The sequence below is a fragment of the Passer montanus genome, unplaced genomic scaffold, assembly GCF_014805655.1.
Source record: "Passer montanus isolate IOZ18808 unplaced genomic scaffold, ASM1480565v1 scaffold66, whole genome shotgun sequence".
Classification (NCBI taxonomy): Eukaryota; Metazoa; Chordata; class Aves; order Passeriformes; family Passeridae; genus Passer; species Passer montanus.
Genome location: NW_024371704.1, coordinates 4,793,371 through 4,816,348, shown reverse-complemented (window position 1 = coordinate 4,816,348; position 22,978 = coordinate 4,793,371). Strand labels below are relative to the sequence as shown.

At 36.8% G+C, this 22,978-nt stretch overlaps 1 protein-coding gene and 1 long non-coding RNA gene across 3 annotated transcripts in view; one reads left to right on the top strand and one right to left on the bottom strand.

The window, feature by feature from the left end:
* Positions 1 to 4,576, bottom strand: part of GULP1 (GULP PTB domain containing engulfment adaptor 1) — a 166,709-nt gene extending 162,133 nt beyond the window's left edge. The window contains exons 1-2 of one of the 2 annotated variants that reach the window (XM_039728637.1): positions 4,528 to 4,576; positions 4,190 to 4,248 (exon numbers count right to left, since the gene is read on the bottom strand). The gene's annotated coding sequence lies outside the window, so the exon portion shown is untranslated. The remainder of the gene's footprint in view (positions 1 to 4,189; positions 4,249 to 4,527) is intronic. The other variant, XM_039728638.1, reaches the window with a different exon arrangement.
* A 781-nt stretch (positions 4,577 to 5,357) lies between these two features.
* Positions 5,358 to 22,978, top strand: part of LOC120511547 — a 42,160-nt gene continuing 24,539 nt past the window's right edge. The window contains exon 1 of the long non-coding RNA XR_005629755.1: positions 5,358 to 5,426. This is a non-coding gene — a long non-coding RNA (uncharacterized LOC120511547). The remainder of the gene's footprint in view (positions 5,427 to 22,978) is intronic.

Below are 22,978 nucleotides of genomic sequence, written 5' to 3'. Positions count from 1 at the left end.
TTCCTAAGGCAGATTTTTCTTGCAGAAAAAAAAACACTTTTCCTACTGTTTCTTGAAAAAATTCATACATATGATATGAATAAAGGACACCTGTCTTTGATAATTCTTCGGTGGAAGGAAATGATAGAATTTCAATAAGAGAAAAGATCTGCTACCAGCATCATAATTGTTCAGAAATTTCTAAATTCACTTTACCCAAATTTTTCAGGCCATAAAATATGATAGCTATTCCAGTCAAAACAGACAGTTTAGTTGTATAGTCTTCCTAGGACACTTTATTACATGGGTTTCTTTTTTAGGACAAGAAAAAGGTGTGGGAGATTTTGGCAATTGGTGTTGTCCTTCCTGAAGCAAAATGTCCCCTCAAAGAGCTTATTCCTTTTCCTTTAGAACCCAGATGATAAAAACCACTCATGTTTGCACTTCTGGGCTATTCCCTATCATCCATTCCTTGTTATCACTGGCAAAGGTCTCAAAAACTTCCTTAAAAAAGGTTTCTATTTAGTCTGTGCATGCAAACATTTTAAAGTAGCATCTCTACAAACCTGCAGAATGTAGCCATATATAAATTATTTCTAGTGCAGTAATTTAATCATGTACAGCATAAAGCACTGGAATTTTTCAGCGATAAGAATCCATTCAAGATGTAAGGTAAAGCCTTGAGAAGATTGATTAAACTGCCATTAAAAACTGTGACATTGTGCCATTATGCGGGACTGACATTTTTATTTACACAGGGAGAAAAGTCACATCCATTCCTCCTTGCCAAATAAATACTTTGCAAATCTTTCATACTGATTTCAGTGTATTAGCACCAGAATTAATTTTATAAGGCAAATATTTTGGCCTAATTTGTCAGGGCAAATTACAATTTCTATGTGACATGGGCCAGTAGTTTTATTGTTTTAGAAAATGGAAAAATCTACAAAGTTGAATGTTGTTGCATATCTCCTATGCTAGATAAAAAAAATACATCCTTTGAAGTAACAAAAAAATAAAACCATCAAATCATGGAGGCCTAATTTTTTTATGCCTGTCTTAGTCTGAAAATTATAATGTTACAGGAGTTTTATTTCTAGGTTATCACACCCTTACTAAATGCCTCAGATGAGAAGAAACTGCTGGAGAAACATGAAATACAAATAAATAAATACCTGCTGTCCTGGTTAGCATGAATGGCAATTCTTTGTCATAGATTGTTCAGCTACAAATTCCACCTGATGCCAAGACCAGAGTGAAGCAACTTTTTCCTTCACAACACACCCTTATTGTAGTAGGCAATAGGTGTTAGAGGATATCTGCATTAAACTTGTTTCTTGCCAGTTCCAAATGCATTAGAAGAATTATTCATCATTAACAATCAGAAGGAGGCAAATATAACAAAATTGAGTAAGTTGAAATGAAAAACTTCAGTCTTAAAGGTTAATGGGCCTTGCATTCAGTCAGCAGAGCAATGTATGAAAAATAGGTATAAACATTTATGGATTAAAACAATTCACAAGCTACTTGGATTTTTCATCTTTCTTTATACCTATAGCAGAACCAGCAATAATTTTTTTTCATCTCAAGTTCAATTAATGAACATAATACCTAGAATAGCAATTAGCACTGTTGAGAGGAAGATAAAGTATGAGAAATACAACAATTTGCAAGCTACTTGGACTTTTTCATCTTTCTTTACACCTATGGCATCAGGTGGGATTTGTAGCTGCAATAAATGTGTGGGTTTTTTTTCATCTGAAGTTCAATTAATGATCATAATAGCTAGAATAGCAATTAGCACTGTTGAGAGGAAGATAAAGTATGAAAAATATAGAGCCGAGTCTTTCCACAAAGCAATAAGAAAAGTTTTTCACAACCTCAAGTCCATCCAGTTCTTGAACATCTAACTACAATGTCCTCTATTCCATTACTTTTCACCTGTGTACACACTCTTGCATGGAAATAAGTACACAGAGCGCTTTCCTACATTTGTTTTATTTCTACAAAAGTAAAAATAATTTTTCCTTAAAATGTTACATTATTGTGTTTCAGGGTAAAAGTATAAATTTTCATCTTTCTTGTTAAAAGATCATAGAATTCACCCAAAACTGAAAAAACCAAAAAACAAACCCTCAGAATCTTCTTGAATAATTTCATAAAAGATATAAATCTACACCATTTTAAATGCAAAATGTTATCTGCATGGCAAGCTCTCTAGATTTCAGTTTTCAATTAGCTTACTGCAAAGTTGCACTACAAGTCCATTACAAAAGTAAAATCCTTTTCCACTTCAATCTGCTTTGTTGACTGCTTCAGATCATTACAAAGAAGCCAAGGAATGCACAGCAATTAAGCAGTTCTTTTTTTTCTATTTAAATTAACTTATGAAAACTGTTTTGGATATAATGACCTTGTCATTTTACCTTCATTTTTTATGGCATAAAACCCTAGCCTTTGAATGAACAAAAACCCTTGCAAACAAAAGTGCTTAAATAGCATTCTGAATGCCATATCACAACGTCAAGGAAATTCCAATGGAAAGCCTCAGATTGTTAAACCATAAGCACCCAATACAAACACATCAGCAGACTTGATACAAGGACAGCGACCATCTCCAAAGACCCCTCAGACTACAGGGTAGAGTTGTAAAATGCAAAATATTCCACTCTACAAAGGTATCTAGTAAGACACATCTGTTCTGAGTAATTTCTTGCTCTTGTAAGATCAGTATAACATTCACAGAGTTCAGTTGCATTCCTTTTGTTCATGTCAGATAAAATAGCCATCAGAACAGCAGATATCCATAACACAAAACTATTCACTATATTCATAACTACTACAGACTAACTGAGGTATCATTCCTTACACACCACAGCCTCGGACACTGAGGGCCAGGCTGCTGTTTTTTGAATATCTGAAAGGCTGGACTGTAGTTCTGCACAGTCAAGAATGATTAACTTGCTAAGTAGAAAAGGATTTAATGATCTATAGAAGATAGTCAGAAACAAATATTTAAAAAAAACCTTTTCCAGCCATTGTCTGCCATTAAATACTATATCAAAATACTTCATTTGTCACAGTTGCTTTACTGTCTTTAACCAGGCCTTACAACAACCCTTTATTTTTTGCATTTCTGAAAAAAGAATGTCCTTAAAGTTGAGTAAAAAAGATAAGACCAAATTTCCTAGCTCAAAACCAAACTGCAAACAAAAAAAACCTATACAAAAGTATGGATGCTATTTTCTTTTAACAAACACTTTGAAAAAAAAATCCTGTAACCAGCTAATTTTCATATGAAATCAATACTTGAAGGCAGAGCTACAACCAATAATTCATCAGCTATTATCTTTTTGTCACTATTTGACAGAAATTATCCATTTAGCATGTTTCTAGTCTAAAAAGCTTCCTTCATGTATCAGCAAAACCATTTTTAACATGAAGCTTAGATTGCAGAATCAATAATCAACAGCTCATTGTGGTTTCCCTGCCCCACCTGTGAGGTTGGAGGGACAAGACATGCTTGAAGCTTTAACAAAGAGAAGTATCAAAGAGCTAGTCTGATTTCTAAAGTCAAATGCACACGGGAGTACCTTAGAATGCAAATTTCTAGCTTAAATAACCCATAGCTCCCCTCCTGCTATTATTTAGCATTCAGAAGAGTACTTGAAGTTTCTACAGTAGTGAACCTCTTGCAGAGAAACTGACTTGCTCAAATAGCTGTGGAAAAGAAGACAATAACCATGCATTTAAGGTCCAAGCTGGGACAATGAAGTAAGTTGTCCGTTTTTCCTTCTTTTCCTTGAGAGCCAATTAGATAAGAACCATATGTATTAAAGCTCGCTATTGTAGCCTATCCTGCAATGATTGTAAGCTCTGGTATATATCAGATAAGGCTATTTTAATTGCAATGCTTAACACAGCATAAGAACACCTTTCAATGTCTTGTGAAGGAAGTATAAGCAGCACTGAGCCCCTATATCCCTCACCAGCCTAGAAAAGTGTTTTGTTCAGTCCTTAGAAGGAGAATACAAACTGCTTGTCCAGTCTTCTCATGGACACACTCCCTCATGCCTAATAACCCATAACAAAAACCCCCAAAACTTATCCTCTATAAATTACATTTCACTTTACCACAACTATTCCTGTCTTTTCTGATCCATACTAAATTATTTTTTCCACCCCCTCCAGGAGATATCTAAAGCCTTACCTTTTGCAGGCTAGATTTCCCAGTGGAAAGCTGCCATAACCTCTGTTGTTACCTGTGGACTTGACGTGGGGAAAACAACCTGCTAGTGAAAGGTAGTAATTGCTTTTTCGACATGGCTTGTACAGCCTTTAGATACTGGGTCAAAAAAAAGCTGCTCCCCACATGTATTTAGTTAGAAAAACCAAGATGAAATACTGTTTGTACATAAGTGGGCAATAAGAGTGGGACCATTCCCTCAGAAAGGGCAAGGTGACCCCTGAGGGAAGCTAAGCCTGGGTGTCCGCCTCACCCACCATAGTCATTCCCCACAGTGAGCACAGCAGAAAAACAGACCTCACCTGCTACTGGGGGACCCCCAGTGCCACAACACAGTACCAAGACCTCCAACAAGCCAGGAACATCATAAGGACCACAGGAGCAGAGGCAGCCATCTCCCCAGCCTGCCTTTAAATGCAGCCTGCCCGCGGGAGGCCCGGGTGAGGCTGCGGAAGGCCCAGGTGAGGCCACTCAGGGCCCTCAATGCACTCAGGCCTTTGGGATTCTTTCCCAAGGTGCTGTTCCCAGGTGCTGTGTGTTGGTTCTATTGCTTTGATGATGCGACCTTCTTGTGGGTGACACCTGAGAGTGTTGTGTCTTTCTACCTTGAGCCTGCAGTACCTGCCCAATTCCCCTGCAGACTGCTGCAGCACCCTGTTCAGGAATTGTGTCTGTCAGACAAGCCCTACCTGGATTCTATTACCCCGTTTTCAGTTTGGCCAGGTATCACAATATGAAAACAGATTGAGATTTCAATGCTAGTTCTCTGCCCAATGACACCACACTTGTGCCTGTGAGTACTTTGCTTAATGCTGCAGGTGCTTCTGCACCCCTTCAGTGCTGGGGTGGTCGAGCCTTTGCAGAGACAGGTGGCTTTAGAACAAGGTGGGGTTTGTTTCTACCACCTGCTTTGTTCCTGTAGGCACACAGTCTGTGGTGATGGGGAGTGGGGCTGTGCCTCATCCCCAGTGGGCACAGCTGTGCAGGACAGGTGAATGACATTGAAGGTAACGAGCCATGGAGTGCCCAGGGGCACTGAGCAACCACCAAAGGGAGCAGAGGGACACAGGTGAAATGCATCAGCATGAGGGGATAAAAGGCTGTGCAAAAGAACAAGGAAGAACAGTTGCTTGCAGCCTTCTAAGGTGGAATGGTGTTACTCTGTATAGTCAGATACCTGAAGCCTTCTGTAAGAGGAAAGGTAAGGTGTTACTCTGTGTGGCTGAATACTTAAAGCTTTCTGAAATTGTGTCATGATACGCTGTATATTATGGCCGTCTCAATTGCAATAGATGCTGTGATGTATTATCCTTTTTTTCTTCAAATGTTTTTCATTATTATAACAGTGCTTTCAGTATATCGGTCCATAGTTTTGTGAGTATGCAAAAAGCACTTGTAAAGGTGTAGTTTTGAGTTTGTTTTTGCAGTGGCTTAAATACCTATGATTGCTTCCACATAAGGTGCTAGATTAGTTTGCCCAAAAAAGGTGAATTTTCTGGTATTAAACATGCTTTGTGGTAACTGAAAAACACTAGCTTTGTATGCTTTCTATGTTTTGAAGAATTTCATGTTGATGTTTGTAGTTTGTGTTTGTTTTCAGTTAAAGTTAATTTTTTTTTTAAATCAGACTTTTTTGGGTGTTGTTTTGCATTTTTGTCCTTTGGTTTTTTGTGTTGGCTGTTTTGTTTGTTTGTAGGGTGGTTTGTTTGTGGGATTTCTAAAATTCCTCCTGCTTATTTTATTTCTCTAGAAAATTTTGGTCACTGGAATGTGTTGTTTCACTTCTGATGAGGCTACTGCTATCATTAGGAAGGTGACAGTTGATTATAATAGAGACAAGCCAAAGAAGCCTTTCTCTAGTTCATAAAATAGTCACAAAAACTCATCAGCAGGTTATATGTAATACCATATATATGGTCTTTGAAATAAGATGCCTGTGTTTCTTTTGTAGGTAGAAAATCTTGTTAAAGTATATGTCTGCTAGATTTATCTGTTCTATTAAACAAGTAGTATGTTCTTTTTTTTTTTCAATGGCTTTGAAAACTGAATCATCAAAAGTGTTGAAGATGCAAGGACAAAGACTGATGCTTTTGTGCCTATAGGAGTAAAGTCACATGGAGACCTCAGGTTTAATTCCTGATTAAGGTTCAGAAACAGATTGGAGATGTGCTAAAAGCCTTTGAACCGCACTCAGAGACAAGAACATGCAAAGCTTTTTAGGTAATAACAAGTAAGAAGACAACAGTATGGTTTAGCTCTGGCATTTCAGTGCTGACTGCTGGGAATTATAACCACATCTACACCCACAGCTGTGACCACAGAATTTGAGCTGGATTAGCAGCTGAAATGCTTACCAGGTGGATTCCAGATTCACTGGATCTGCTGCAGAGCTGACCTACAGCTGGTGCTTGGTTCCTTCAGCAGTGTTTAGGAGTTTCCTGCTTTTTGAACATTAGTGTTAGCGTGCTCCAGCTATACTTTATTTGCAGATGTATCTCTTTAGAGGGGCTTGCTTCTCTCAGAGCAGGAGGAAAAGGCAGGTGTTCCTGGTGTGGTGGTCAGAGATGGAGCATTGTTACACACCTGCCTGACATGGCTTTGTCTTTTGATGTTGTCAAATCAGCCTTGAGTGCAAGGCCTCACTAACAGTCCTATTGGGACAGAATGGGGTGTGTCTAAGCATATTCCAAAGCTCCCTGTCTGAAACCCTGCAGCCTTGTACTTCAGGTGGTTCAAACAGCCCTAAACATAATCTTCTTCTGAACAGACACAAAGACAGTTTGGTTCCCCTCAAACTCTCAGCTTAAGCTACATAAGGTTTGCTTTGAGCAGTTCTGTGATTTCTCTGACTAAACCTGGATTTATCAAATCCAGTGGGAAATATCAGTGCAGAAGGTATAAAATATGTCACCAGCCCTGACAAATCACTCCCAGTTTATCCACTGAGGAGTTTGTCAAAATCCCTTGGAGAAAGCCTTTCAATGTGGACTGTTTTAATGTGCTTATGTTCTTGCCAGCCAGAGAAAATGTGGAGATGGCCACATTAAAAGTAATTAGTGCCTTCAGGTAAGATGTTATCTAGCTGTGCCAAAATATGCAGGTTGGCTAATTATTCTTAGCTGTAAGGAATCACATGAACTTCAACTAAGAGGGATGGAGGGTGTGGTGGTTGGAGGTCTTGGATATAGCAATAATGAAATGCTAGAATAGTTTATGAATGGTTGAGGTGATACTGTTAAAACCATGGGAAATATGGGTGAAAAGGAGGTGGAATTTGCACTTGATAAAAATGGTGAATATCTTTGTCTGCCTGTTATGTTATTGATGGGAAGGCTGCATGTCCTGATTATACTGCTATAGTTTCTTTTCTTTTTGACAAGGAAGAAAATGAAATGCTTCTTATAATTGAAGATTTAGTTCAGGAAAGCAAGTGTTCCTTAGTGTTATATGACCTAAGCAAATAACTGAGAATGCAGTTGTAATTGTGAACAGCTCCTTTCAAGGAGGCAAAAGGTGCAGGAAAATATGTGACTTTACTAATATTTATTTAATTGCTAGATTTATGACAGACTTTTTGATGTTTCAAGACTCATTGTGCTACCTAAATAATTGTTCTCACTGTCCAAATACCATAAAAGTCTATGGTGCAGGAAAGGTTCTACCTGGGATAGTGATTCTGCAACTTAATTAGCCTTATCCAAACACAAGTAGAATATTCATTAGTCTTTCCATGTCTTTCTGTCTGAGCTGCACATTCTTTTCCATAAAAATCCCCTACATACCCACATAAAGTATTATTACTTTTTTAGAAAGGTAAACTTGACCTACAGAGTGTACAATATAACATTTATTCGTTATTACAGTAGAATTAAAGACTTGGACAGGAGCTCACATGAACAACCAAGTCTGCATGCTGTTAAATATGTAAAATGTCAGAAACTAGATCTATAAACTGGGGGAATTAGACTTTTAAGATGTGGGCAGATAAGGACCCAGTGAGTAGACTCATGTGTTGATGTGCTTCATTAAGGAGTTTTAAACTAATTGAGGATTCTGCTTTCTGTATGAACTGCATGTTCATTTCCATAAAAAAATCCTGTATGTAAACCCACATAAATGATTATTACTTTTTAAAAAAGATAAACTAGATCTATGGAGTGCATGATATAACTTTTTGTTATTACAGTAGAATTAAAGATCTGGTCAGGAACTCACATGAACAAAAAAGTCTGCCTGCTGTTAAGTATCTAAAATGTCAGAAAGGATATCTACAAACTGGTGGAATTAGTCTTTTAAGATGTGTGCAGATAAGGATGCAGTGAGCAGACTCATGTGTTGATGTGCTTCATTAAGGAGTTTTAAACTAATTGAGGATTCTCCAGCCTTACCATGTGGAAGCTTGTTGCTATATCTTGGTTATCAATCTCTGAACTAAGATTACTTAAACTTTGTTGTGCTTGGATTATAAATGAGAATACTTTAAATCCTAGAAGCTCATGAGAGTTGCATTAAATAATTTCATTTGATTTCTTTTTAGGTTAAAACTGCTAGTCTTGTAGTTAAAGTCAAATAATTAGAAAGAAAATAAAACCCAACCATATTTATTTTCCTCTGTGCTTGGATTATAAATGAGAACACTTGAAATCCTAGAAGCTCATGAGAGTGGCATTAAATAATTTAATTTGACTTCTTTTTAGGTTAAAGCTGCTAGTCTGGTAGCTAAAGAAAAGTCAAATAATTAGAAAGAAAATAAAACCCAACCATATTTGTTTTCCTTGCTGACGGTTAAAATTCCCACTGGGAAATCACATCTCCTTGCTGTTACAGTTTTCAAAGGAACCAGACTAGAGTAGTGCCCTTTGCCAATCTTTCTTAATCTGCTCTTTCTTATTGCAAGGTCTCGCCTCAAGAATTTGTGATTGGAAAATTGGTCTCTTTCCATTATTACTGTTCTCTGGGTTGCTGCTAATGCTGCTGACCAAACACATTTTTTGAATTTCTACATTATCTATAATAATTCTTGCTTTTATAACTTATGAGTAATACATGATGGCTTTAGCTGTCAGTTTTATCTGTTTGTAGCTTTAAACTTCCTCATCCCAAGAAATTCTGCTTATTCATTATTTATATGTACATATAACTTTCATCAAGTAGCTCTGGGGTGCTGAGTTATCAGCCTTGATGGGGACAGAGCTGGTGCTCTGAGGATGCCTGCAGGAAAGAGGAGGGTTTGAGTGATTAGCTGTCCTCTTTGGCTTCCTATGAAGCAGCTGTGAATTTCCAAATTTCTGTGGACCATACTGTGGTAGCTGCTGATTTGTGAATTAAGGACAAACATTTAAGGTAGGAAAAGAAAGGATGGTCCTAGTGCATTTTTGTGATTTCTAAGCTTCCTCTATTTTTAACTTCTATACTTTCAGAAAGCTTTGAGTCCTACTTCTATCCACCTTATTTTAGACTATTTTATAAACAAAACCATTGGGAGAATTGAGTATTGTTAGAACTATGCTTACAGATTTTACTTATAAGTATCCTGGAGCAAACTGAGCTGCAAAATAAATAAATGGTACAAGAGAATCATAATTCTGATCAATTCTGAATCATTTGGGTGATGCGTGGTGTTTGTATTTCTGTTTCATTTGACGGTGGGGTCATTAGTGAAGGCTGCCCTGGCTCAAGAGAAGCAGTCAAAAAAGGGCATGGAGACCAAGACACAGTAGTGTAATGCACTTTTTAAATGCAAATGCTGGCAATACAGAGTAATACAAAGAGTAAGGCTTGCATTGGTCTGACTCTCTCTGAATTATTTTGTATCATGTTTTCATATTGCTTTCAGAGGTAATTGTTCCTGGTTTATGTACCTCTGAATGGTACTTGAGAGGTGAAGTGTTTTTTGTAACCTCGGCACGTGTGTGGATATTTCTGGGATCTAGGCATGGCTTTTTGACAGGAAGGTAGCAAATTAATGAAAGAAGTCCGGCTGTGAAATGTGAAAAATGGAAGACTTAGAGAAGTTTTTCTTTAAACTTATAAAATATATTAATGAAAGATATCTGTGATAGAGAGTCTTGGATCTCAAATGACCCATTTATCTCCATCTTAATGAATTATGTAAATTAGAAGAAGAGATTTAGCAATATATCTGAACTGGTAAAAGTGAGTAAAATCAGAGCTCCTGCACTTAGCCAGGGCTTGGTAGTTAGGAATCGGCATTAAAGAAAACAATCACAACTCTGACACAAAGGGGGCTGATGGAAGACCTGATGAAACTGTGCTGAACCATAGCTAAGGGTTTTATACAATATCATACATCAGACTCATCTGTGGGGTTAATCAGCACTGCACAGGGTACAATGAATAAGTTATTAATGACAGCATTGAAGACAAATGATACTTATGTGAAGTGTAAACAATTTGAGAGGGATATTAAACTTGTAATACTTATAATCATTGGTATTGTAGATGAAAACTTCTATAGCAATATCTTAACACACATTGCTTGGGGATTTGTCATTGGAATTGTGCTATCAACAGCACTTATCTGTGGGGTAGTTTTTTCAATTAATAGTCTTGCATATAAATATATGTTTGATAATGGGGAAGGGATTGTCATTCCTGTTTAATTTTGATTCAGGACAGAAGAGTACAGCTGTATCCTATTTCTGTTCATGGTGAATGTGGTTTATCCTGCTGCAGAAGAAATCTGTAAACAATTATGTTGGAAAATATCTTGTAGTTTGGGTAAAGATTTGTTTAGACCTTTTTGGTAGTATCTCAATGTGAAGCTCTAATTTTTTTCCATGTATAAATTCTTTCAGTGAATTAAACCAGGGAGAAAGATGGTCAGAAAAGCAACTCACTGGGGTGGCAAAAGTAATCATTATGCTTATTGATGTTGTTAAAATTAAGGGAGGAATAGTTAGTTGAGGAAATATGTGTTCAGATATTCATAGTTGTGTGTCTTCTTAAAATATTTTCTAGCTCAGACCAATAAGGAGAATGAGGCATTTTCAGGTAGAAATTCAGGCCCCCTTTGAGGTGAGAGTCTCAGGCTGTGTTTGGATTTTATTTGGTACTGCATGTCTTGGAGGGAAATGCAACTTAAAACACAAGTTAAAAATGTATCCAACAGTCCATGTGTGCTGCTAGTCCACAGGCAGCATCACCAACATGTAAGGGTTTGGAGATTGTTTAATGTTCTCTTTTTCCAAATGGAAGGCAAAATGAATTATCATGAGCCTCTAGTCTAATGCCCACATTTCATGGGTTCAGTGCACGCAGATAATGTTTGCCTCTGAGGGAACACAATGAAAATGATGGCTGAGTACTTGGTAAAGAAGAATTTGGAAGATTCAAAGCTGCATGTCTAGCTCTAAAAAAAAATTCTAAAAAGAGGCCTTGGAAATCATGGGAGGGGTTCATGCTGCAGCTGTGTTACGGAACATTTAATATTGTCTGGAAGCAAAGCAGAACTAAATTTTGTTCAAATTAAATTTACATGTGCATAATCTTTGTCTTGGACTAAGTCTGCTTTGCTGTGGCTAGAAAGAAATCTGCTAAGGCTCTTTCTAGAGTGGAATACACCAAGGGATTAGCTCTGTATCTTGCTGAATAATTTGAGCTGGTTCAAAAGAATGTGATTGGCAGCAGAGACAGAATTTCTGACACATTTGTGCAGGACAGGTAAGGGAATGGTGGTGGTTGGATGGCAAAATTAGAGCCATGGATTATGTATATGGCTTATATGAAGAAAATAGTTCATCAATAACCCTGCTATACAGCAACCCAAACATTCATTTCTTTGCTTTCTTGTTTTTTTTTTTTCTCTAAAATTGCTTTGCTAGATGGTATTCTAATTAAAGCAGGTGAAATGGCTTTTGTACTGAATGCTGAATGATTACTGAAGGATAATGGTTTAGGGGCATGAAGCTGAGAAGGGGGTGTGTATATGGCTGCTAATAATCAATGTTGCCACATTCTAATTTAGGGAGGGATCATGGGTGGGGAAGTAGGTGCAAGCAGGAGAGCTTGATCCTTGCTTCAACAGAATTACTGAATTAATTAAGTTAAACAATTAATATCCTGAAAGACTGGGTACTGTCTTGCTAGTAATTTGCCCACAAAGGAAACAGAATTTACAGCTAGAGCATTGTTTAAATGGCCTCAGATTCTGTTTGTTGACACTTGTGTGTCTGAAGCAAGATGTACCTTTTTAGTTGTGCTTGCTGGAGACAACTGAGTTTATTGTCACGTAAAGGCTGAGTGACACACCTGCACTGCAGGGACAACTGGGCAGTCTTTCTTACCTGTCATGTCCTGCAGGGTCTGTAATGGCAAAAGTGAAGCCTCTAAAACTCAGGAGCTGAGTACACTGAATCGAGTTGGTTTATTAGAGCCTCAGGACAGGCAGGTGCGGGAGCAGGGGCTTGTGCTCTTACAGAGCAAGAGGGAACTGCTGATAATGGAAAGTAAAACACTGAGGATGAAGGCTGTTGGCTAAAAACTTGCAGTCTGAACAGTCTTGAGCAGAAGACCCTTGTTTTGTGGACATGGGGCCAAAAAATTAAGCCATGAAAATATTTCAGCTTGGAAGCTGGTGACAGAACAGTACTTGCACATTGAGCTACAGAAATAGCACAGAAGGGCTTACAAGCTGTAAGAGAAGCTGTTAGAGTAGCTCTGTGTTGGTGTTATGCTGAGCTTTAAAAACAAATCTGCTTAATGCTTGTTTTGCTTCAACTGAAATTGGAGGGATGACCTGTGGAGCAGGGTCTGTGTAACACACAGAGCTTTCAGCTGGAAATTTAGTCACAATAAATTAATTACACAATTAAGTGTGGTGTTAACTACTGTAACTTGTGCTAGCTGGCAACGAAGGTTCAGTGCTTTCCAGAAAGCCAAGGATTATTATGCAAGGTGAAAGCTCTGAGTATGGAAGAAAGCTACTAGTAAGGTCTGTCTGAAAGCTTAATCACCAGATTTAATATATAGCCACATGCTTCAACATTATTTCAGTGAACTGCCTGGTCAGTTTTGAAGAAATATCTTCTTGTAGAACTGCATATTAAGGGATGTCTTAATCTTTTAGTCAAATTATGAGTAGAACAGATGAGCAGAAGTGTTCTTTTGAACTTTTGCATTAATTATTGTGCTGAATGATAGATAAGATATTCACTAGAGGATGTAGATTCCTGCCAGTTCCAGGTTTGGATAAATGGAAACTTAATGACAGAAAATTGGGTTTTAAATAATATGCATTAAGGTTGTTAACTTCTCTGGGCACACACAAAAAAATGTAATCAGACATATCCTTGCCTCCAAATTCAAAGCTGCAATCCTAGAACCTATTTATCCCTCTGTTCTGCCACAAATATAGCAATAAGTTTAAATTTTTTGTGCTGTTAATGGGGAAATGAGATGAAATGGAGCTGTTTTTTAGATGATGCTGTTTTAAGACTGATGGGAAAAGTGCCGCTGAAATGCTGACTATGAGGGACTGTGGTATACAAGCATTTAGACCCAGCAATTATTCCTATGGGCTTGATTAACTGTATAAAGGATCTGAGAGCTTCATAAATGGTGTAATTCTACTCAGAAGGGTGCAGACAACAATTACTTGTCATGTGGCTTTTAAAAGTAAGTTTGTACTTACTGGACTGTGCTCTGCAGACAGAGGCATAGAAGACAGGACCAAGAATAGGGAAAAAATGAAATGTGGTGCTAAGAGCTGTTAAATGAGCTCCAAAGTGAAGTCTGCTAACACTGTTATTTTAAGAGACTAACCAAATTATGTGGAAACTAACACAAGATATGATTCCAATGTAAATGCATGTGTTAAGCCTCAGGAATCAGTTTAGTCTGAAATTGATTCCACCTCTTCTAAAGTAATTTTGTGTGATTTACATGGATTTTTTCCAACAGAAGAGTGGAATATAAACTTGATATATATTCTTGTTTTTTCAATAGACTTTGAGGTTTTTTCCTTCTTATACCTGCAGCTTTGTCCTAGAAACTGGATCTTGATAGCAGGGTAAAATGAAATCTAAAAATATTGCCTAATTTGATAAGGACTGCTACAGTGTTTATAAGTTCAGAGATATCTACAAGATTTCAGTGAGTCCTAAGTTTACCTGCTTGATAGTTCTAGGATTAGTATTGGGATAAATTGCTTTTCCAAGGCCTTGTTTCTTAGTTTTCAGTGTTAAAACCTTTCTTTCATATTACACTTGGTCTGGGAATCGGAGTAATGTGGTCTTGCCTGTTCCTTGCCTCTGGGCTTGCTGAATAGAGCAGTCCAGGTCAGGGTGAACCACCCTGGAGTTGGTCCATCAAGAGTTAAGAGCTCTCTGGGAACTTCAGGATAGGAGTAGACCTAAACAATCTGTCTCTTTCTGCCCTCCAAGGAAGGGGGAGGGAAACTCTCTGGCATCCAGGATTTCTGTCTGCACCAGACTTGGCACATCATTTATTTGCCCTCAGTTGATGTTTGAAAGGTTTCCTTTGCAGAATGAGTCTGGAAGGTTTTCTCCCCTTGAAAGCTCAGGCTTTGTAAATGCTAATGATTCTTATGTGGCTGAAGGGGTTGCTGTGTCCTGCTCCTTCTCCTTCCCAATGTGCCAGTGAAAAAGTAAGCCACTTAGTGTTCTTTGAGTTTGCTTCCTGAAGATTTGCTTGATAAGGATTTTCCAACCTTAACTCATTTGATTAGCTGCAGTAAGTTCAGCTCCTCATTCTTTTCCTTTCCTGGAGCGGTCACAAAGGAATACAAGCTGTGTGTTGTGGGAAAAGTACACTTTTTCTTTAAAAAAAGCCCTACACAACAAAGCTACCTTGTAATGTGATTAGAGAAACTCATTCTTAGCTCAACACCAATTGACATGAATGGTTCACAAAAGATTTGTGCATGGTCAAGATGAATATTATGAACTTAGTGTTTGAAAATATGCAGAAGAAACAAAGGTCTGCAGAGGTCCTGAAAATTCAAGAAAAAAATAACTTTTGGAATTAAATGCATCTGAATAATATTCTATTGGAATGACACTGTTGGGATGGTTTATCACACAGCTGTAGTTGATAGCTTTCATTTTTAGAGTTCAGACTGTACTTCTGCTAAATGAAAAATTTTAAATTTTTAAAAAAGATTTATTTTGCATCCAATTTACAAAGACTTTCTGACTATTGCATAGGATATGATAAAATAGATCTAAAAGCCTTAATTTCTCAAAATCACAGGCCAAAACTAGGAATGATTACAAATGCTTTGAAGCTGATGTTCAGTGCTTTGCTCTGAATGGTGTAAGAAAAAATACCATGCAAGATATGGAAGAATATTAATAGTAATGGGTGAAAAGTAATTAAAAATGTCCAAGTAATGAATTTGGTTCAGCAAATATGTTTGTAAGTGGCCTTTGATCAGTCCCACGTGGCCTGAGTGCCAGGTGAGCCTCTGACAGGGTGAGAACCTTGAGGCACTTCCAAAGCAATGCTCTGACTGGGGCTGGGCATGAGGAGGCTCTGTTGGGGAGTTTGGAGAAGGGGATTTCAAACCCTCTGAGTGTATTGAATCTTGTACTTTTTAACAGAAACCAAATTGATGCAGAAGAGCAGTATGCAGGTCAGTGTTAATTCCAGGGCAGCCCTCTGGAATCGGCATTTTAGTTCTTCAGGTTAAGAAGGGTGCAATGCATGCCAAGGTCTAACATCTTGGAAAGTGAGACAACACGTTAAGCTGTGGATGTTTCCTCCCTCTTAAAAGGGGTTGAGAGAAAAAAACAATGTTTCCCGGTAGAGTATTTCCCATGGAGATAAAGAATCTCTAGTAAACACAGGGGTAGAGATTTAGTAAAACTTAATGGAATCTGAACTTGGCTCAATTTGTTTGATTTCATGTTTCCTCAAAGTAATTTATGAGCTGATGACACAGGGTGTATTAGGATTTTGTTCTACTGAATTGATGTCTCCATTGCACAGTTGGTAAAATGCAAAATGATCATGCTGATCCCTCTATTTTCAATTCCATGCTTAGAGCCAACACTCAAAACATAGTAATTTTTTCCACTGTAAAATGAGAGGGTGTTTTTATGATCCTGTGCAAACATCTAGTATAATAATTGCAATTTTACCTTCATGTTCATTTGTGTCTTTAAAAAAAGCTTTGACTCCTGTTTTGGACAAGCAGTCCTGTCAGCAGAATTGTTTGCTAACATCTTTAAGAAAATTATGAATAGAGCTGTGAGAAATTCATGCCACACTTACACAAGATGTTAGCATAAGTGATGTAGAACTTGCTAGTAATAAATATCTTGAATAAACCCAGTTATTTACAGTATGTTTATAAACTTGTTTCACACAATTTTCTCTTCCAAGAAGAGGAATATTAACTCAATTAAGCCTTAGCAGAAGTAGATTAAATTCAAAGCAGAGCACCAAATTTGTGGTGAAGCTTATGGTTATATATTAAAAATAAACTCTAAGAGTGCAGTGAATCAGTGAACAGTTGCCAGTTCCTTCCTGCCTGAAAATTGGAAAGCAAAAATCTTACACAATAGGGAGTAATTTTTGTGTTAATATTGAAATGTTACAGAATCTCTGGAACTAAGTGTGGCAAAAGTAGCAGCATCTATGTGTGAGCACACAAAACAGTATGAATGTTAGACCTGGAATGTGGGGCTGTTGGTTCTGAGTCCTGAGGCTTTTCCATTCTCAATTCTTTACTACAGCATATCTAAAGAATAGGTATACATTAGAAAATACCATTTGTGTAGGGGGGAGTGGATTGGGCTGTTTTTTGTTGTAGTGTTTTTTGTTGTGGGTTTTTTTATTCTGTGATGGTAAATAGAAGAACAGGGGTGTGCATTTATTTTTTTTCTTATGGATAAGCTGATCTAGAAAATAATCTGTCTAAACACTTGATGTCATTTGCTCAATCTACTACTTTCATCTCATGCCATCTTTCCAGATTATCATAGTCATGAAACTAGGAAAACCATATTTAATCTGCAGACCAGGGAATAGTGCATGATAAACAAAAATAGTCTAATAATTTACTGAGATTAGTTTTTGATTACTGAATGTGTGATTTTTTTTTATTTTATTTTGTAACTCGGAAGGTACATGGAACATTCTTGTGATATCAGTGAAAATGAGTTCTTTATTGTTGATATAAAATTCTATATTGTAGCTATAAATATTGTAATATTTATCATACCTTGAACTTCTCAAAGGTACTTGTTTTAGAAGACTGAGTTTTCTTTCCCCAAAATCATGAGAACAGTTTTAAACATAGAACTTGAATGCTTTTAGCAGTGGCTTTTTTATCTTTGCTTTCCATCAATGTTCATAATCAGGTCTGGCTTTTGGGCAACTTCCAGAGTGAATGAATTTGTGTTGGATTTAGATCTATTAAACAATTTTGCTTTTGCAGAAATACCCATTACTGTCTGAATTGAGGTGTGGATTGCCTTGTTATTTCAAGGTGTGCTTTAGGACTCTCCTAGACTCCTTTAAAAAGAATGCCAGCCTTGTGGCAGAGATTATCTAGGGAAAAGGCTTGGCTCTTGTATCAAGTTCAACAGGTAGCAAAGCTTCTCTGATCCTGATTCCTGCCTGCACAGAGAAGATAATTCTTCCTTTCCTCCCTGCCTACAGTCAGCTCTTTGAAGAAAAGAACAGGAGAGCATTATGTGATAATAGGTAATAGTGTGGAAGATAAGTGTTTATAATACAGATGCTACACAAATTTAGCTTGTGGTGTACTTGTACCTATTAATAGAGTTGTAATAACTTGATGTGAAAAAGAGGAAGCCTTGCAACATGAAAAAAATATATTATGCCTTCTCTTAGTCCCAAACTAATTTTATACCTGTTTTATGGAAACTTAACTTATAAAGAGCAGATTTTGCAGCAGGTAAATTATTTAAATATTAAGTAGAAAATTATCTAAGAATTAAGGCTCCACAATCAAGTATTGTATGTTGCTTAAAAATCAGTCAAATCTTCAATTGGCATTTATAGCTTCTCAAATAACTTGTTCAAATCTCATTAAGATGAACAAGAAATACAATAGAAGCACTCTTGGGAAAAAATAGACATGATTTTAAGGGAATGTATTGAGTAAAAATTACTTTCTAGCTTTAAACCTAGAGGCTACAGAATCTGAAATTGCTTTTCAGTGTAAATAACTCTCATAAATTAAACTAAAATTTTTATTAGGATTGATGCAATGGTCATCCTGATGAAAACAGGATTACACTTATGGTATAAATAAGAAAAAAACATTACAGTGTGTAAGGGGAAAAACCTTTTCATTTAAGAGCTGTCTTTGGGCATTGGATAGTGGCCCACATTTATGGCAGGTAACATTTGCTGTAGTTGTGGTCTGTTGGTTGTTGAGGGTGGAGGAGTGGCTTCAGCCAGACACAAAGCAGAAGTGAGGTTAAGAAAAGTTTTCAAAAGAGAAGCAGAAAGGTTACCTTTTCCACACCTTTCCTCTCCTCCCTTGCATTGTTCAACAGATGGAATAACTGCCTCAAATGAAACAGAACAGCAAAACCCCTGAAAAAAACCCCTTGTCATCAGTGATGATTAATTTTTTTCTGTTGTTTAATACACCCTGTAAAACATATTGCTTGATTTCCTAAAAACTGTAGTGTCTTAAAAAAAAAAAAAAACAAACCAAAAACCCATGTGCAGTATGTTTGTTTCTTTAGCAATAAGAGACATCATGGAAATAAACCTGCTCCTGCTGCTGGAGGGAGTCTGCTTGCTTGTTCCTTAGGTTATCCCAATTCTAGAGAGACTTGGACACTGCTGGATGGTTTTGTTCTAGCTTCTGATGTAATGGCTTGATCCATAAAAGAGCTTTTAGATGCTTTGATATTCTGTATGCCACATTACCTATTTACTCTTCAGCTTCTGTTGTTGTATCAAAAATTTAGCTTAGTATTTTTTTGTTTCTTTGTGGAGGTTTTGTAGGTTTTTATTAGACAGGAATACTTGAAAACTCAGAATCCAGTCGTATATACAAGAAATGCCATGTCCTTAAAAATTCCATATCTCTTTCAAAAACTGAGCTAAAAATAAACATTTTCTTTTTTCTAGATTGCTTGTGGTTAGAAGTTGTCAAACACTGATCATTTTGAACTTGTTGCTTCCTAAGCTCTCCCAATAACTGACTTTGAATACATCATGATGTTTATAAAGGATTCTCTGTGAAGTAATTTCTGTTTAATTGTAGACTCTTTTGCAATCATGATTGGCTTAGATTTCCTTACTGGAATGAGAAGGACAATGAATTTGAACCCCAATTTCCTGTTTGGTTGGCATCATGCTGTTCAAGAAGAAAATGCTTATTACTTAATCAGAGTGGTTTCATAAACTTAGCAGTTTAGTGATATTGCAAAAATTGTCTTAAATGGTGTTGCAAATTCTCCTTCACACATCTTCTTTCAGATTCAATAATTAAAATGTAAATTATGTACCTTTATTGAACAGAAACCTGCTGCCTTCTCTAATGACAATTTTTGTGTGTTGTGGAATCACCCCTTTAACAAAAGATCATCTCAGTCTGACTGCAGATCAGAAGTAACCTTGTAATCAAGAATTCTCAGAAGATGCAATTCAGTCATTAAATCTGTGCTCTGTGGCAGGTCACCAGAGTGGGTAGTGTCCCCTAGCTTAATGAAATATTAAATCAGTAGCTGAACTTTTGACCCATCTTTGTAATTAAGTATACTAAAAACATTTTACAATGAACTTCTGGTGTAGGCATGATGCTTGTTTTCTTTCTACCACAGACTCAGTGTGCGGGGGTTATTTAGTTGCCTTTTTTTTTTAGTGCTGTGCATGTCAATTCAAATTATATTTCTTCAGAAACATAATTTGTGATACAGGCTGGACCCTCTGAGTGACAGTGGAGTGACTGGCACTCTAAAAATATGTTTTCTAAATGTTTTAGATAGTTGCAGCATGCTCTCTGTGCTGACCAACAGACTACTTCTAGGTCTCCTTGTTGGCAAGTCCAAACTAATGGTGAGAGCGAGGAAATTTCTGATCTCTAGGTTTAGATGCAGGTTTCTGAAAATCTTGTGCATCCCTCCCAGCTCAGTATATTAAAAATAAACCCCAATATTGGAATTATAGCTGTATCTCTTTTCCAGAATAGTACGATTTGAAGTTATATTGTGCACATGGGTAGAACCGGCTCAAAATGCTATTACAGCAGTCTTTCAGTGGTTTTTGTGTGTGTGTGTTTGGGCACTTCAAAATTGGTTTCAAGAGAACCTTTTGGAAATGAAATTACTTTCTTGCTTCATACTGCGTATCCTGCTGTGGTGCTGATAGTTGCAGTCAAGCACCATGATTTTAAATATCATGGATCATTGAAACATAACTTTTTCTCATTTGAATTATCTATAATAAACATAATATATTGATGGTAGCTCACTTCTCAGGTTGGTTATGATATTTATTCATCAGACAGGAGTAGTAAAGGCTGCCTTGCTGGTCATGCAACAGCTCTGCTTTCAACAACTGAACACCAATTTTCCTAGAGGACTTGCTAGAGTAATTAAATATTGGGGTAAAATATGCCAAAACTAATTTTTGACTGTTTGGCTTTGTTTATTTAATGTTAATGTGCTATTGCTGCATTTCCGTTGGTCTTGGTGCATGTACATCTTGCATACTAGAAGCAAGTTTAGGAAAAGAATTCTCATTAAACCTTTTTTGATGTACAATTTTCACTATTTATAAGGAAAAATAGGAAGTCTAAGCATTCAGTGTTTGGTTTCAGTTGAAATGTGTTTTGAGGATACTTGTTTGTGTTCACAAAGGAAATTTTTCATTGTGCAACACAGAGAAAGTTTATTTTACTCTGCCCTTGACAAATTAATGTTTGTTTTAAAGGAAAGATTCTTTCAGGAATTTAGTGGCTCTACATATAATGAGTCTGGAAACAAATGAACTCTCTCTAGACTTTTGAGGCCTTATTGGTTTTTTACTGACTCAAAGGGGGGCAGGGGGGGAAATATCTTGGAAACTAACTTTCCTTGGCTTTGAAAGAGGCTAAATAATCATCTAGCATTATGTGTAACTCAAAAGCTGTTCAGTAGTTTCATATTGTATTTTCAACATTGTTTGTTGTTAGAAATTTCAAAAACTACATGAATTGTTAGTGCCTTAATTTGTTTCCCAAAAATTTTAAGCCCTGAATTTTAATTCATTATTTTATATTATAAACTTCTGGATTTAATAAAACATCTAACTTTATCCCTTGGTAATCTAGAGATCAGAGAAGGATCTTTGGCTATGCTTAATTTAGGGCTTCACTTGATGTGTATGCAGAGCTTAAATTTAAATATTCAAGGAAACTATTCCTTTCAAGAAAAATAATGGTATTTTTGGCTGGTGTTAGGATCTTCGTCTTACAGCTTTGATATATATATATTCCATGCATACAGTGCAACATCTTGTGTATGTTATATATAATTGTTTACTTTAAGGCTTATACAAATAATGCAATGAGTTAAAAGCTGTGTACCTGTTTCCAGTAATTTAATCTGTATTAGAATTTCTTTATGACATTTCAAAATTTATTTACTGACTACACTATTTCTGTGCATAGTGATGGTAAAACACGATCAATTATGCATATTTATCCCAGTGTGGGTAGAATGTGTATTAAATTACAGGTGTTCACTATAAACATTTGAAAGGAACAAAGGAAATATTATGGATCTATCTAAATCTGGTGAGGTTTTTTGTATGTTTTGGTGAATTTGGGATTTTTTGTTTATTTGTTCTTTATGTCCCTTTTTTTAAAAAATGTCCCATTTGGACAACAGTGAGTTTTTCAAGTTGTGTTCAAATTCTTGTATGCAAGTCTGTGCCTTTGGGGTAATGAGCAAGGCATGACTAATTTCTAGCAATTTGGTCTCTGGACCATGTCCTGGAGGGCCAAAATAGTCAGATGAAAATGTTGATTTTAATCAACCTCTCCATTGCCTGATGTTTCAATTACAGCAAGTCTTAGCTTAGCACTCTGACTCCTGTCAGACTTCATCTGTATTATTTCTGTAAGCCTGCCAACAATTTGAAATTCTGCTCGCTCTTTAAAAACTTCAACCCACAAAAGCATGGCCCCAAACACAAACCTATGCAAGCCTTGCTACAAAGCGAGCAAAGAACTAATTACAGCTGACTCTGTTCATTGATGTTCAGTGTTATTGGGCGTGAGAAATAGCCTCTGTGGGCATCACTGAAGCCTGAACATGTGGGCATGCTGAACTTGGGTGACTTCTGTCACTCTGCATGTATCACATATTGTATTACTTAAATCAAATTTAGTGTCTGTGGAGCAGAAGTATGAAATTAGCTTAACCTAGGTTTTAGGGGTTTTTTTTTGGTTTTTTTTTTTAATTAATATCTATTTAAACTATATTACACTGAGTTTTAAAATACATTGCCTATAGAGAGTTAGGAACTCCATCGTGGACAGTTTCCTGGAATTTGCTGGATTGAAATCCCTTGTGTGTTGTCAGACTTTGCCTGAAATACATCTTGTCAAGGGGAAGGATTACACTGTGGTTTGAACTGTGAAGTGATTTCCAGATGATTTAGCTAGAAGCTCTGGGCTTTTCAGCTCCAGGTAGGAGGTCTGTGTGCAAAGGAAAGGAAAAAAATTGTCACTTGTGATAAGGCTTGACAAAGTTGTTCTGAAGCATCAGTTCAGAGCTGGATGCCATATAAATCCAA